The 15,364-nt window shown below is 45.2% G+C and overlaps 1 long non-coding RNA gene across 1 annotated transcript in view; it reads left to right on the plus strand.

Annotated features, from left to right (window-relative positions):
- Nucleotides 1-15,364, plus strand: part of LOC109316266 — a 21,890-nt gene continuing 6,526 nt past the window's right edge. The window contains exons 1-2 of the long non-coding RNA XR_002102787.1: nt 1-147; nt 13,606-13,768. This is a non-coding gene — a long non-coding RNA (uncharacterized LOC109316266). The remainder of the gene's footprint in view (nt 148-13,605; nt 13,769-15,364) is intronic.

The raw sequence follows: 15,364 nt of genomic DNA on the forward strand, positions 1-15,364 counted from the left end.
AAACACAGCCCCCTTCCAACCTCCTAATCTGCGCTCCCTAGGAAATGTTTTCTTCTCTCAGAACCTAGAGGAATCAAGTGGGGAACAGTCTATTTTTGAAAGAGGCAGAAAATCAGCAGGGATTAGAGCAGGGATGCCAAACTCCAGGTAGGTTAAATGTGGCTCCCAAAAAGAAGGAAGCTAGTAGCCAGAGAGAAAAGGAATGGTTTGATTTATCTGTTTATTATTTTCCATTTTTATTTTCCCCAGTTCTCATTTATTATTTATTCTAACAAATTCGGTGATGGCAGATTATCATTTGAGCTGGAGTACTGGGCACAGATCCCTGACTCTGGGGTTTGTGCTTCTCAAAAGTCATGTGTCCCACAGCTCTCAACCATATCAAGACTTTGCTTTGCAGCTAGGAGCTTGAGGAAAGTTTGCCTAATGCCTACCCCTGTATTAGAAGAAGGAGCAAGGAATTAAGAGATAGCTACAGGTACTAAGGAGCAGTAGCTAGGGCCTGTGAGAACATCCCACAAAACAAGTAAGGATCCAGAACATAGGCAAAGAATAAATGCTGACTGAGGGGTGGGGGGTGAACGACTCCATGCTGCCACTGCAATGGGAGGGCAGAATTCCACACTGAAGCTGCCACTGCTGCCAGGCTGGAGCCTCACACCCTGCTGTTGGCACAGAAATTGTGCAGCTGCCACCATTCCCACTGCTGCCAGGCCCTAGCTCTGACCAGGCTACAGCCCTGTGCTCTAGCACCCCACTGCTGGCACAGAAATATGGGGGGGCGAGGGGCGCATCACCTATGATCCAGAAGTCTGGGTGCTTATCCAGCCCCTGATCCCTTTTCCTTCCCTGGTGTTTAGGTATTCATGTATGCCATTTAGTCCTTTACTGTGGGTAGGATCAGCTTTGATCACCCCAATAATGAATATTCATATTTAGAGACAACTTAAAGATGACCAGGATATACACACAAGCCACTAGCAGCTGAAAGTTATTAAATACCCTCCCAAAACATCAACTTATTGGATAAATCATGCCTAGAACTTTCTCAGAGGATGGATAGGTTTCCTCCAAATCCCAGTCACTCTGGAATAACTTGACAGGGATTAGCTGAACTGACAGTCAAGTATAAATAGTAGGTAGCAACAAAGATTGTGGCAGCTAGAGTTGGATCCCAGATTAGTTTCTGCTGAGTATTGACTCCCACTACCCCTGCACTGAATCTTTCCCTGATCTATTGGAATTCATTCTGAAAACCCTGCTCCTTTTACTAGCTCCATACTCCTTAACTGTAAAATGCTTTCCATTATTTCTCTTACCCTTCATGTCTTGATGCAGCCATACAAGATTAAAGAGAAATGCTGAGAAGAAAAAAAAAGCGGGGGGTGGGGGGAATCGATGCCCTTTGGGTTGCTGGTTGGAATTCATTTTAGGCTGCTTGCAGCCCAATTTTAGTGGTTGTTCACTGGACCATATACAGTCTATTACTGCTCATACTCTAGTTCATTTTGGGAACAGTGTTGACCTGGTGGTATCAGCAGCACACTGGCATCCTTCTTTTCAGTTTCTTTGGAAAAGTCAAGTGTGGCATGGTCATGGGAAGCAAATAGCTGCCTTATTCCCAAACATGACCTCTCAAGGTTAAGGTAGGGACACCTTAATTTGAAAAAAGATTACACTACTCTGTGCAAGAAAGTTGATCAGTGAATAAATGAAAGCCTTATGTATGCAGTGCTGTAAACAGGGCATATTTCACAGCCCAGAAAGAAAGGAGAGAGCTATTAAACAGGTTTCAGTCTATGTCAAAAAAATAAAAAAGCATCAGTGAAAATTCTTATAATAGGAACGTTTTTCCTTCCAGACATAAGACAGCATCATACAGTAGAAGTTTCATAATGTACATATCATTCAACATGTTCTTGCTCTTACCAGCATTGGTACAAAACAAAGTAAAATACCAGTAAAATAAATACTGCTTTGGGACTAGAGCAAAGTTTGGGATTTCATTGGATAATACTCTTCAGAGGGATTATGGGTCTGATTAATAAGATGTTTTCCCTTGCCTTCAATAGGATTTGAATCAGGCCCTTAGAACATAGCAGCAGGCTGCCTGGCATGAGATAAGCATTAGTGTTAATATCACATGTTCTGATTATAAGTTGACCCTGTATATAAGTCACCCCAACATTTTCAGGTTCAATTTGAGGGAAAAAAGCAGCTTTTCCTCTGAATACAAGCAGATACCTACAGACTAAGATCCTGAATTGTGCTGTCCTTACAAAATCCCCCAGGAGAATCAAACAACTATGGAATGGACCTAAAAGGTTAAATGCACTAAAAATACTGAAATTAAAACTACACTAAAAAAAATAATTCCATACACAATAATGGTCCAAGTAAAAAAGTAAAGACTGTCAGATCATAATTTAGCCTTTTGTATAAATTCAGTGTGATTTTTATGGTTCTTCTGGAGGGGGAAAAAAAGGTAGACTTATTATAATCAATACAGTAATGATAAGGACAATTCACCTCCACTTGTATGAGAGAATGAATCTTACTGCTCTTTGGGCCAGTAAAACCACAGCTTCCAAGAATTAGGCATAGGTGATAGGACTCCAGCTATTGGGGCACCTCAAAAGTTTATAACACTTTTTGCAAGTACAGTAAAAGCTTTATTTTCTGGCATGAGTGGGGTAAGGAGGGTGCCAGTTATGTAACATTTCTGGTTATCTGAGAGTTATATCTATCAAGGATTATAGGAGTGCATTGCAGCCACCCCTGCTGGGAAGAGCCCAGTGCTGCCCTAGCCCCAGCCCGCAACAGCAGCCCGCTCTACCCAGTGCAGATCCAGAGGCACACACCCCCTATGCCCAGGATGCATGCAGTGGTGGGATTTGCCACCCCTCCCTGTGCTCCTCAGATAAACTGCAGCTCTGTCCTGTGCCCCACCCTGTCCCAGCTGTGCATTAAAAATACTTGATGTGTATGCCGGATTGACTTGGCAAAGATTCTGATTGCTAAAGTGAGGATTTGTATTGGGGGATATTGGAGATTCCAATTAATAGAGTATTCCGGTTAGTAAAATGCTGGTTAACACAGCTTTTACTGTATCTTGTTCTTCGAGTTTCTTTCTCTAGCAGAGGTTAGTCCAGTAAAATACATGAGGTTCCCATTTGTTTCTAAAGGAATTCCTGCTTCCTTGGGCTGCGTCCACATGCGCGTGGACATTTGATTTCCCAGGGACAACTAGCAGCAGCATACCTTGTGCCACATGCATGCTGATGTGTGGCAGGTTACCTCAGGTGGGGTAGAGGAGGCTGGGGTCAGCATTATATTGGCCCCAGGAGCCTTACCTGGGGTTCTGGGGGCCTTCTGGGGCTACAGCAGCAGTGATCCTGCCTCTTGGAGCCTGGCCAGCAGGCCAGCTCCAGTTTTGGGCAGCATGCATAGTCCCCATGTGTGCTGCCCCATTTTATTTTTTCACCCTGGGATCTCCTGAGGTGAACTTCCCCCACTCCCTGCACTGCTATGTCACAGCGTGGAGAACACTGAATGTGTGGTATGTAGCGCCGCAGATGTGTCGGTGGTGCCACATACTGCATGGCTGCATGGTTGCACTCATCTGGACATAGCCTTGGAGTCCAACACGGCTAGAAAGAAATGTTTTACACCACAGGGAAGAACAAGCACTTATTACTAGCTATAATGCTCAAGAAAAGAAAAGTTAAAGATTAAACCTTTTCCTGGACCAGGACCAAGACTGAATCATGCTGCTGATCATCATAAGTCAGTCACTGATGGGGAGGCAGGAGGGGGCAAAGTGAACATTTTTGTAATAAGAAGCTGTAATACCTGGAGTCTTTAAATCAGTATAGAATATAAAATAATCCACCCTTGGGAAAGTGGGTTAGAGGGCACGTGAAACAACAACAATAATATTCCATAAGAATCAATCGCATCCAGGAATAAGGATTACAGGCCACCCTTACAGCATGGGAGATTCTTTCCAGTGATTCTAAAAAAGACTTGAGATTCACAGTGAACCATTGGATGCACATAAGCTCCCAATACAATGCTGTGACCAAGAGAGCCCTTGGAAGCATGAACAGAGGAATATCAACTAGATATAAAGAGGTTACATGTCCTCTGTATTTTGCATTGCTGTGACTGCCATGGAAGTACTGTGTCCAGTCCTGGTGCCCTCACTTCAAGTATATTGAAGAAACTGAGGAGGGTGCAGGGAAGAGGTATGCAAACAATTAAAGAACTGGAAAATATGCCTTTATAGTACAAGACTTAGGGAGCTCAATCTAATATATCAAAGGAAAACTTAAAAGGTGACAATTGCAGTCTGTAACAGCCTAATCAGGAAAAGTAATATGACAATAAAATGTTCTTCAGTCTATCAGACAAAGGTATAACAAGACCCAACTTCAGGGTGTTGGAGCTAGGCAAATTCAGACTTAAGATAAGGCATAACATTTTAAAAGGAAGGTAATTAATCCCTGGAATAATCTGACAAAGATCACAAGGGATTCTTCCACACTGACCATTCTTAAGTCAAAATTCGGTGTTGTTCTAGAAGACACGGTCGTCTTTGAATGTGAATGAATTATGTGGAGTCCAATGGCCTCTGTTATAGAAGAGGTCAGGCTAGACCAGTGGTGTTCAACTTATCCAGACCGATGGGCTGCATATGTGGCTTGGGGCCTGTCTGCAGGTCTGATCCAATATGGGGTTGGTTTGTGGGTGCAACTTGGTGTGTGGAATCCAGCAACAGAGAAAGCCCATGCACCAGCCTGACCCCGCATGCCAGATCTGTCCTCCGAGTTGGCTCAGTGCACCAGCCCAGCCCTGTGCACCGGATCTGAGTGCAGACAGACCTTGCATGTTGGCATCATCTAGCACTTAGGGTCATGTTATCTGGCACAAGAGGCCCCCCCACAAGTCTAGAAAATTGGCATCAGGGGAGCAGTGACAGTGTTAAGTGCCATGACTCACAAAGGTCTAGAAGCCACAGCAGTTAAGGCAGCCACCACTCCTCCACTGCTGCAGGTGGGATCCTGCCATCACTCCTCCACTACCCAATTTCCAGACCCATAGGGAGACCAACAGCCTGGATGACATGGTTCTGTGGGCTGGGTGCAATCTACAGACCAGAGATTAAGCTCCACTGGACTAGATGATTGCAATGGTCTCTTCTGCCCATGGTGTGCTGCAAAAGCTACCTGCAGGAAAACTCCCACCTTCATTGACTATCAGTAGGAACAGCCTCCCAAGGGTACTCATAGTTCCCTGGGTAACCTAGGGCAATGCAGAGGAGAGTTCTAAATAACAAACCAAAACCTTGGGTTGGACTGTGTCTTCCAGGTGGTGTCAAGATATCTAGTGGCATAATGGGCCATCAAGTTCTTGGAGGTCTGTGTTGCAGAGTAGAAAGATTCAGTGCTCTGAAGTTTAGCGGTTGGCCAATTAATTTGATGCATAGACAACATGAAATGATCCAAAGGGAGGGAAGTTTTTATCTGTATTTATAGGGAAGTTATAGTAGCTTTCTAGGTTCTATCCCTGGGCCAGGCAAGCTCCCTCATTTACAGCCATTCACTTTGGGGCTGCATTGGCCAGCAGCAGATGCCCAGGCACTTTGATCCTCTGGAACTACACCCTGCCCTGGACTTTCTGCTACCAGGGGTCATCTGCCAGGGTCTGTACCAGTGGTGCTGAATCATAAAATCATGTACCTATCTGCCTCTGGTATAGTTCCCATTTCACAGATGGGACACCTGAGACACAGTAATGTCAGTGAGTTGCCTGCAGTCTCATAAGATCATTGAGCCAGGAGGGCAACCCAGGCTACCAAACCCCAATGCGATATTCTACCCTCTAGATCATCCTTCTTACGTAGCAAAGAACAATTGTACAATTAAACAGCATGAATACAAGCTGGGAAGGAGCTAAATGAGCTCAGCCACTTTGAAAAAAAGCTGGTTAAATGTGAGCTTGTCATGCAATGGTATCAAGAATCACAAAGCTAATGTGATTCTTGAATTCACAGGCTCAGAGGCAGGTGGGATGTAGAGTGCTGGTCTGTCACTGGAACAGGAAAAGATGAAGGTAATGGTGCTGCACCACAGAGCAGATACCAAGGGAGGTAGCTAAAGCTGTAGGACTTCAGAGATTTGAGAATCCATTAGATAGGATGTTAGTAGGAATGACAGAGTGAACAGCTTTGCCAAATCCTAGAGTTCAGAGTGAAAAATGAAACAAATCATCCTTCTGGGCCATGCTTTCCAGAAGCACTTCATCATAAGGAACAGCAATACTTGACAGCTGTTATAATTAACACCAAGGAGAAAGGGCTAGGTCAAGGAGACAGCTGGAAATTAGGAAAATACCAGAAGACAGGGAGATGCCATCAAGTGAGAAAAAAGCTGTAGAGAAATAGGTGCATGTAGGAAAGGAACAGACAATTAAAGGCAAGAAGAGAGTTCACTCAAAAGAGACTCTGCTTGATGTATCTTCCAAAACAGAAGAGGGATCTGTGTGCTGCAAGATGTTATAGGACCCACTTGTACCACTCCTGTATGAAAATGTATGGGAGGATCCAGGTTAGTTGGGAGCTCCAGGGCTCCCAGGCTGTAACATCTCAACCATAGATTCATCATGAAGTAAAGTAGTGAGGTCTGAGCGCAGACTCAATTTTGGGATGTTCTTGATTCCTATAGTAATCCAACTGAACTATGAACCTCTATGGAGGACAAGGGTATTTCCTTGGAGGTCTGGGAAACTCAGAGGCCCAGAACATCCTCACTGTTTCCTCATCACTATGGTAGCATTACTGCTGCAAGCAGAAAGAGCATTGCAGAATGACTTTTGTGGAGAGTGTCCTTTTTCTTCTGTCTGGCCCTTCTTCATGCACTGCACTTTCTGAAACTACAGAGCCCCAGATGTGTGGAATTTACACAGGGTTTGTCTCTGCTGCAGTCTTACTCTTAGCTTGTAGCTCAAACCCAATGTCTGGGCCAGGAATAAGGAGATGCAGCTCTGGTGTTAGCAAGCTTCTACATGTTCAGGCTCCTGTTTACATTCACACAATTTTTTTTCCAGTGCCTGGCTGATGATACTCAAGAATTTTTGTACAGGAGAGTTGGTCACAAAAAGTCGAGAGTTGGTGAGATTCCTTGGCAGGGCAAATATCCAAAGGCCACCTTGTACCTTATTAGCACTCTCTAGTTATTGGCTCTGCATATGGCAGGTAACAAAATATTTCCTTTGCATATTCAGGTCTTCTACTACCAACCTCCATGTCTCTCCCAGCCTGAAATAATGTTGAAATCACTACTGATATCAGGCCCCAGGTTTGATTTTTTGCACCTGATGAAAAGAGATGCCTTCCTATTGGTTACTGTTCTGACCATTACAAAAATGGTAGTACTGAAAAAAATGCAATGCAAATATTATAAGATGCTATGGACACAGATTTTTGTAGTTTATAACAATGTCAGCCTTCCTCAGCTGTTAGTGACTGGGTAGCTGAGTTGTACAGCCCCTAACATCTATCTGGTTATTTATTACCAAAAAATGCCTGACCCAGAAGTCAGTTTTGTTTACTGCTAAAATAGGAGGAAGTGTTGATTGTTGATTCAAAGCCAACAGTCTGAATGACCAACAAACAGGGAATCTGTTTTCCAGCGATACCTTGCACAATTCAGCTTGAAAAGCATCATCCATTAAAAAACCCAGAGCTGAAATGAATTAGGATGATTAAAGACAGGCACAGGGCACTGGTTAATAGAACAGAAGAGCAGAAAGAATTAAAGAAGTGAATAGGAATGAGAGGCAGTGTAATCACATGATTAAAAAAAGGGACTCTGGCTCTTCCATTAATGTCATATATGCCTTTTGCTTAGGCTAATGTTTATACACTTGTATGCTGTAGAAAGGCACATCTATACATAGGTATCTTAGTAAAATTTTACTGCTGGTTATGATGAGCAAAGGTGGGTTCAGATGGGGTCATTTTGAAGATACCCACCCCTATCCCATCTGCCTGGCTGAGCATGCCCTGCCCGCAAGGGGCCTGGGTAAAGTCTCCATGGACACCCTGCCTGCCTGCTCTATCTGGCGCCCCTGGTGGTGAGTGTGGGGTGAACAGCATGAGGTCAGATTGGACCAATTACCCCCCCACATGCCTGTGGGTCAGCACCACCCTCCACCCTCTCAGCCTGCAACAGCTCATCGAAACTCCAAAAGAGACCCTCCAGCCCAAATAACTGCCCACCCCTATTGTAGATTACAGATTTTATTGAAGCTGAGTAGTTGGGTTAACTAGAAGTCAGGCTAGGACTGAACTTGTATGCAGTAAAGCCAAAAGTATTGTTAATTAGGCAAGGTTATGAAAAGCAAAAGTAGAGCAAAGATTTTAGGGCATGGAGGGTTCAGGTTTAGTATGAAGTGTCCTTGAAAAAGATATTGCCTCTACATACACAAAGAGAGATCTGAAACGGTTGTTTTATTTCCAGTTTCATTTTTTTGAGTATTGATGAATGTTGAAAGATTTAATATAACAGGGCAAGTAACTTAAGTAATGGGAATAAAATAGTAGAAAAAGGTTTGCTACTTTACAACCTGAGTTTCCTAGTTTCACGAGTCTCTCACTTGAACTGTATTTTACAGTGATGCATTGCTTTTTGTGATTTGTTATTCTTTGATTTTACCATAACAATATAGGATTTCTAGCTTAACATTGAGTTATTCAATAAAGATTTTTCTGACAGTTCTTTAAATAGCTATACAGCTATTCTCAATTCTTTCAGGGTCCAAAAAATGAAAGTTTCATCTGAGCCAGTTGTGGCAGAACTAACAACTGATAACAGTTGTGTAAATCATTAAAATTACAGACAAAAGTAATCAAATTAGAAACACCTGGCTAGCACCATTGATTTTTTCAGGTGCAAGCTGTCTTTAGTAGGCTCCATATGAGGACAAGAGGTCATGGCCACTTTGTACCATTACCACATCATACTAATAGGAAGGTTCTGCCATGGGGTCTTCCAGCAAGGTTCTACCTTGCTCCTGCAGGTACTGACAGAGATTGAATTTAGCTGACAGAGACCTTTTGTGCAAAGGTAGCCTCTCAGATTTTTATGAGTCTAAGTTTATTTCCATTGAAAATATTGACATAAGGCAACAACTATCACTGATTTAAGTGAAAATAATATTAAAGCTACTAAGTGCACAGTTCTCACAGGCATGAGGCCTCATGGGTGGAGCCAGAAGTGAGGACTGGCAGGCATGCAGCGACAAACTGGGGGTTAGGAGCACCCAAAGGCAACCCGAGTTCCAAACCAACAGGTGGAGGCCAAAGGCCAGAATGAACCAGAGGATCAGAGGTTAGGAAGCAAGTCAAGGTCAACTGAAGTCCAAACACTGAGCCAGAGGGTTAATCAGGGAGTCCAGAGGAATCACTAGGACAGGAGTTGAGCAGGGACTGGAGATCAATAAGTTGTGCAGCAAGGTTTAGGTGCCGGAGGGGTTCCTTAAGAGCAGACCTAGAACCAATCAGATGGAAGGGGCTGGGGCTCAACTGGTGCTTTTTAGTTGCCCACTCCATGAAGTGGGTCTTTTCCTGCAGATCCTTGTCCTCTTTTGAGGGAAAAGCTGTCTTTTGTACCACCTCAGCATATCTAGAGCTCAGCCCCTTCTTTCTCTTAGCAATCAGAGTGAATGCCAGTCATGGACAACAGCTAGGACTTGCACTCCTTAAGGCTCAACTCATCCTATGACTGTCCAGAGACTGAACAGAGCAGACAAAAGGAGCATGTTTGTAAGTGAGAATCTGAAATGTTTCCTTTCTGCTCTCTCAGTGTTGCAACAAGTCAGAGAGACAGAGCACATCAGGTGATAGGGCTCTCAGCCACAGGAGCATACCTGGGCAGATGTTGAATTGATGATGTGATAGGAGCCAACCACAAAACTTGTTACACATTTTTGGAGGAATAACTTTGTGGCTTATTCCTTGTTTTATGATGACATTGATTGTTTTAATATGTGGTCAGGTTACAACTCAAGATACGGTTACCGTATTTTCGAACATATAACCCGTACCCATGTATAACCCGCACCCATGTATAACCCGCAGAAAATTGTGTTTTTGTAAAATACTCTGTGTATTCCCCACACCCATGTATTTCCTGCACCCCAAGACATGGCTGCAAGTGTGGGCTCTGCTGGGCTTGCAGGCTCTGCAGGGGAGGGGAGTGATGAGGAGCTGCAAGCCCCTTTCCTCGCCACCGCCATCAGCCACACTCTGCTGGGCACAGCTGCCAGAGCCAGAGCTGGAGCCCATGGGTGGGGACAGACTGTGCTGTTCTAAAGACTCTGCATAGCCCACACCCTTGTATAGCCCACACCACCCATCAAGTTTGTAAAAACGTGTATAGCCCGCGGACTATATATGCAAAAATATGGTAATTGGTTACTTATGTCTTAAGTGTAATATGTGGCAGGTGTTTAACATCTGTCTTCATAGTAGCCATTTTCCCTTCAACAACGTGGACATGTCTGGTATGGCCTGACTAAGAAACGTACAGCTCTGTAGATCCATTGACTAAAGTCCCTATGTGAATGTGGGGTGGGGTTGGAAAAGAGTTAGACAGCAGCCATAACAGTTATTTTGGTCTCCTGCTGCCTGAAGTGAAAGCAATCTGTTTCCTTCTTATGAAAATCCCCAATTCAAGGCCAACTTATTCAGGTTTTTTGCAAAGGCCCAGAACTCAGTCCTTTCAGAAAATGATTACTTGCATTGTATTCCTGAAAGCAGCTCTCTCTAAAATTGCACTCGGCCTCCTTTAAAATTTCCCCAATGAATGTTTTCAAAATGTATGATTAATTTTTCATATAACATGACAATCAACAGAATAGAGAAAATGCTTACCTCATAGTCTTTAAACAGCACAATGTAACAGAGGGTCTAGGTTTTATCTGTTAAGTTCTCCATTTAATATATATATTACGTAAGTAACCAATTAATCATATCTATATATATTAAATGGAGAACTTAATAGATAAAACCTATTTTATATATATATATAAACACATCAAATAAAAAAATCAGATAATTACATAGGGGAATAAAGGATTTTTATAGAAAACAACAGCAATTGTTCAATTATAGGTCATTGAAAAAAAGTGATCAGACAGACTTATTCAAAGGCTACAGGTTATAGCAAACATTAACTTTGCTAATTGAAATAATTCTGAAAGACAGTGCAAAGGACATTAATTTAATGTTCACACAGTGAAGTTTTAATGATGCATCTCCATCCTATGGAGATAATCTGGTCAAGTTTGTCTTTCATAGCCAGTATCAAAACTTGTTTCAAACAGCAGCTGATTTTAATAACTCATATTCATTTTTCAAATGCAAAATTGGATGGCAGCTCTTGAGCATTCTCTTAAAGGGGACTTGATCGAGATCTCACAGAATTATTAATCAAAAGTGACTTTACTAAAGTCTAAGATGAAGTAAGTGAGAGAAGGCTCAGTCCTTAGAGAACAGTAGAAAAGTGAAGGGACAAATTCTGCTTTCAGCTACAGTAAGATACTGTAAATCTAAAAGAAGCCCATTTAGAGGAATTCCACTCCAGTGGAATTACTGTAGTCCAGACATACTGTACTATGTACAAGAACAGAATCTGGTCCATAGTCTTGCATAGGCATATTGGGTTTTTCCCTCTGGTTTTATCCCTTTAAATTAAGTTTTCATCAAATATGTTAAAACTGTGAACTTCACCAGGAATCTCTGAATGCAGAGGCTTGTCAGCTGAGTTTTATGCACAGATTGTGGTTGTTTGGTTGGTATGCTCAGCTACTGCAGCAGCTGCTTGCTGGGTTTTTTTTCTTTTACCCTAGTGTTTTTTCCCCCCGCATAATGATTAACACAAATTACAAGGGGATATGCTGGTGTCAACTGGTTTTTCAAAGGGTGCTTGGTGATCAAGTGGCTGATCTGTGCAAAGAAGCCAGAAAGCTGCTGGTCTTTAATGTTTTGTTGCAATCACTAGACTGCATTACTATCGTTGTACACAGAAGACTGGATGAAAAATACCATGAGTGGTTTTCTTCCAGATAAGCAGCATTTTTGTTTGCTTAGAGGGGGGCTGGCCAATCTGTAACATGCATGCCACAAGTGGCACAGGCAACCTGTGTGTGTGAAACAGGGCAGATCAAGAAAGGGTCAGGCAGTACAGCGGCAGATAGGGCAAGAAGAATTCATATTAGTAGATTGGATAGAGAGTGCAGGCCAGAGAGCAGAAAGCAGAACAGCAAATCAGACAGAAGAAAAGGAAAAAAAGTGACGCTTGGGAAGGGTGGGGGGGTTAATTTGTGGCATGTCTGCCAAAGAGGTTGGTCCCTACTGGCTTTGAGTGGCAGTGTCAGAGATACGGCCTGTGGGCCGGATCTGGCTCGTGGAACTGTTCCAGTCTGTTGGGCTACTAGAAGTGCAGCAGAGCAGAATTTGGGGTCCCTAGACCTCAGTGGACACGACTATTAGGGGCAGCTCCCTGGTTCTGTGTCACTGCCTGAACACAGCTCTGTGCCGCTACCCAGCCAGGGCTCTGCACTGCTGCGGCATGGAACTCAGCACTGCTGATTGGCCTATGGGTGTGCAGCAGTGCAGAGCTGGATTTGGACAGCACAGGGCCCAGGGGGAATGCATGAACAAGGAGCCAGGGGCATGGGGTGGCAAGGATCTCTGGCCAGGCAACAGCACAGAGTTGGGAGCAAGCAGCTGCACGGAACTATGTTTGGGCAGTAGTGCGGAGCTGGGGGATTGCCACCCATAGACACATACATATCTGCACTGTTGCATGCCCCTGGTTCCAACTTCATGTTGCTACCTGAATATGGCTCAATGTTGCTGCCCAGCCGGAGCTCTGTGCTGTTGCATGCCCTGGCTCTTCACCAACATGTGCTCTTGGCTCCTCACTGACCAAATGTGGCTCTGTGTAACCACATGCCCCTGGACATATGCTGCTGCCCAAATGCAGCCCCATGGATCCAGCCCGGGAAGAGCCCCTGGTCTAGATCTGGCCTGGGGCCCAGGGTGAGTCTGACATTCCTGGCTTAGAGTACATCGTGCTGCAATCTGGGGTAGGGTTGCCACCCACCCAGTTTTCATTCAGACATTCTGGAAATTGAAGGTCTTTGTCCAAGCTCTAGTTGGTCACTTGGCCCAGATGCCACAGAGCACAGTCCTGCTGGAGCAGAGAGCTCACACATGGGTGGGCAGGTATATCTGTGTGTACCAAGTCCTGGAGTGTACCAAGACCCCAGAAGCTCCCTTACTCTCACCAGGCAAGCAAGGCGTTGAGTCTGGGGTGGACAGCGGGAGGTATCTAAAAATGGCTTCAGTAAAAATGGCAGTGCCATAGACACACATAAGCAACTTTTGTCCCATTAGTTTGGATAAAATAAGCAGCAAAGGTCAACATGGCAGCACAGAGTTTAGTACCAGTCCACCAGGAACCACAGTCAGGGACTCAAGTTGCTAGCCCTCATTTAAGTCCATGTCTCCTGCTGTCCCTTCACTGCCATGGACAGGCCTACAAATTCCACATTCAAAGACCTAACGCATGTGTTGAAGAAGTGAACCGACAACTCTAGTGGTGATGCTACCGAGAGGGCTTTGGTTTCTTCAACCACAGTGCGCACTTCAGGGAGAGAATACTCCTGGAAAGGGATGGCATCCACCTCACATGGAGGGGTAAGTACCTGTTCTTGGCTAGAATAGCCAATCTTTTAGATAAGGCTTTAAACTAAGATTGCAGGGGGATGGGGAAACACTGACTGGAGCATACCCAGGAACTGGCACACAGGAAAGCTCCGAAGTTGGGGACACTAGGAGAGCCACTCTTGCAAGAGCTGAGAGAATCATTCTCCCTCTGCGTGACAGGAAATTGAGGGTCACAATTGGAGGACTCAGGTCACTACACTAATGCCAGGACCATGGGGAACAAGCAGGAGGAGCTAGCTCTCCTGCTCTCCAGTGGGCATTATGATCCAGTTGGGATTATGGAGACCTGGTGGGATTCCTCACATGATTGGAGCATAGCCATAACGGGTTACACCCTGCACAGAAGGGACCAAGTAGGGAAGAAAGGTGGAGGTGTAGCTCACTGTGAGGGAGCAATACATCTCCTTGAAGGCAGACATTGGCTCCAAAGAAGAGCAGCTTGAAACCTTCTGGGTCAAACTATGTGGGGGGAGGGGGACATGGCAAGACAGACCTAACTGTAGGTGTATATTACAGAACACCAAACCAGGGGGAGGAACTAGATCTAGAGTGATGGGTGACTTCAATTACCCAGACATTTCTTGGGAGGAACGCTCGGCTAAGTTGGATCAGTCACTTTGCTTCCTGACCTGTATGAAAGAGCTCCACCTGATTCGGGAAGTGCATTGGCCAACCAGGGGTAAGGCTCTCCTAGACTTGGTCTTGGCCAAAGGAGACGATCTGGTGAGCGACTTGAATATAGAGGATAGCCTGGCTGACAATGACCACAAAACCATCATGTTCACTGTCCGTTGCAGGATCCGGACTATGTAAGAGAGTAGTAGAACAGGCAGGGTCTGAACTGTGGAAGAGAGGGGCAGGCTGAAGCTTATAGCAGACTCCCTGATGCATCAGGGAATTCTAATATAATAAAAGGCTTAGTCTGTCTGTCTGTCCATAATGCTTCTGGTCAAGTGTGCATGCACCCAGCTGGGCCGCCCAGGCTGCGCAGGACCAACTTCACGCCACTGTCAGGGAACTTTGGCAGTGGGGAACACATCCCGGCTGCCTGAGCAGCAGAGCTTCCCCCTTGCCTCCCTGCCTGAGGGTGAAGGAGGGGGATTAAGATGGCGACGCCCCCATAACAGCCAGTAGGGAGGGGGAGGTGGCAGGCAGGGAGGGAGGGAGGGGAGTGGGAAGCAGGTAGATGCAGGCCAGGCAGACTTGAAGTGGCAGGGGGAGGGGGAGGAGCAGGACTGAACCTGAAGTGAGGGGGAGGGGAGGGGAGAAGCAGGGTGGGACCCAAAACAGGATGGGGGAGAGGGAGCAGGAAGAGGGGTCAGACCTGAGCGGGGAAGCAGGGCAGGACCTGAAGTGGCAGGGGGGAGTGCGGTCAGACCCAAAGTGGTGAGGGAGGGGGGAGTGGGGTTGGACCTGAAGCGATGGGGGAGGAAGGGGGAAGTGAGAGCAGACCTGAAGTAACAGGGGAGAGGGAAGGGGGAAGCAAGGTTGGACCCAAAGTGGCAGGGGGAGGGAAGGGGGAGAAGGGTTGGACCTCAAGTGGAGGTGGGGAGGGGGGAGCGGGGA

This window comes from Crocodylus porosus, unplaced genomic scaffold (genome assembly GCF_001723895.1).
Source record: "Crocodylus porosus isolate Cpor-Errol unplaced genomic scaffold, CroPor_comp1, whole genome shotgun sequence".
Classification (NCBI taxonomy): Eukaryota; Metazoa; Chordata; order Crocodylia; family Crocodylidae; genus Crocodylus; species Crocodylus porosus.